Below are 1,604 nucleotides of genomic sequence, written 5' to 3' on the forward strand. Positions count from 1 at the left end.
GTCAAGTCGGTGATTATATATGAAGGCAAAAAAGATATTCTTGGCCACTGAAGAACCTAGAAATTATACCAACCATGAACTCTTCCTGAAATACCTAGTGAACTAAATTTCAGCTGACCAAGAGCTCAATCCAAATAAAAAACTTATAAGTCATGGTATAAAAGAATTGAAGATGAAAAATGTAACCTGTAAAATGTAGAGGTACATCCAAATAATTGTGGATAAGTTTTAATACAATGTCAGTAATAAAATTTGACAACTAGATTTATATTCCAAAAATTCAATAGCATTATATATATAAACTCACAGTTTAAATCAATAAGAAGTATAAAAATGGAAAGAGAGAGAAGGAAATGTTTGGAACAGATAAGATTTACAGAAGATTTCTTATCAGAAACCATGCAAGTGAGAAGAAAGTGGAGTGAAATACTAGAAGTCTTAAAAGAGAAAAAAAGTAGAATTCTAGTGAAAGTATCCTTCAAAAGTGAAGGAGAATAAATAGTCCTAAAATTTGTGTGAAATCACAAAAGTCCCTAAATAGCCAGAACAATCTTGAGAAATAAGAGCAAAGCTGGAGACTTCATGTGCTCTGGTTTCAAACTACATTACAAAGCTACAGTAGTTAAAACAATATGGGCCATTCATACTCACAGCCGGTCGGTGCTTGGTTGTCGGGTTTTGTGCACTATTGGATCAAAAGGGTGACGGCGCCGCTAGGATGAAGCTCATGAGATTTTTGATGAAATTGGGTCACAAAATTGTAACCACTGAATTAAAGACTAGAACACAGGTCCATGGAACAATCACAGGTGTAGATGTAAGCATGACTACACATCTGAAAGCTGTGAAAATGACCCTGAAGAACAGAGAACCTGTACAGCTGGAAACACTGAGTATTTGCAGAAATAACATTCAGTATTTTATTCTGCCAGACAGCTTACCTCTAGATACACTTCTCGTGGATGTTGAACCAAAGGTGAAGTCTAAGAAAAGGGAAGCTGTTGCAGGAAGAGACCGAGGAAGAGGCCAAGGCAGAGGAAGAGGTGGTCCTAGGTGATAATATCTCTCAAGACTACCATTTCAAAGTAGTTTTGTTTGTTTATGACAGACGAAGAAGAAGAAGACGTGGCAGAGGAAGACTACATGGCTAAGTTAGAAGATGGTGGAGTCCTAAGCAAATTGTGTCTCTCAAGATTATGATTTCAAAGTGATCAATGCCCTGGCTGCTTTTTGTACAGGCTTTGTTTGTTTGTGGCAGTTTTTAATAAACATAAATGTAGGACAGAGTTGTCTATGGACTATATCATATTAAGTTTTAATAGTTCATATATATATTCATGATACAAACACAGTAAGAGCTAAGCATTACTACCAGGCAGTCCCAGAATAATTTCAGTCTTAGATCAGGCTTTTAATTTTTTGAACGAAATATTTCTTTTATGAATATATGTAGAATATACACCTTTTTACTTCACATGTACTGACTACGCGTTTTATTGTTTTACCTTGACTCCATTCTGTGGAACCTTCCTACAAGTGAAATAAGTTATTTCTGGTACTTCAGAAACTAAAGTCCTGTGGAATGAGGTGTAAAATTGATTCTC

The 1,604-nt window shown here is 35.5% G+C and overlaps 1 pseudogene; it reads left to right on the forward strand.

Moving 5' to 3' along the window:
• Nucleotides 1–718: 718 nt before the first annotated feature.
• Nucleotides 719–1,057, forward strand: LOC137221602 (small nuclear ribonucleoprotein Sm D1 pseudogene; annotated as a pseudogene).
• The last annotated feature ends 547 nt before the right edge of the window (nucleotides 1,058–1,604 follow it).

The sequence above is a fragment of the Pseudorca crassidens genome, chromosome 1 (assembly GCF_039906515.1).
Source record: "Pseudorca crassidens isolate mPseCra1 chromosome 1, mPseCra1.hap1, whole genome shotgun sequence".
NCBI lineage: Eukaryota > Metazoa > Chordata > Mammalia > Artiodactyla > Delphinidae > Pseudorca > Pseudorca crassidens.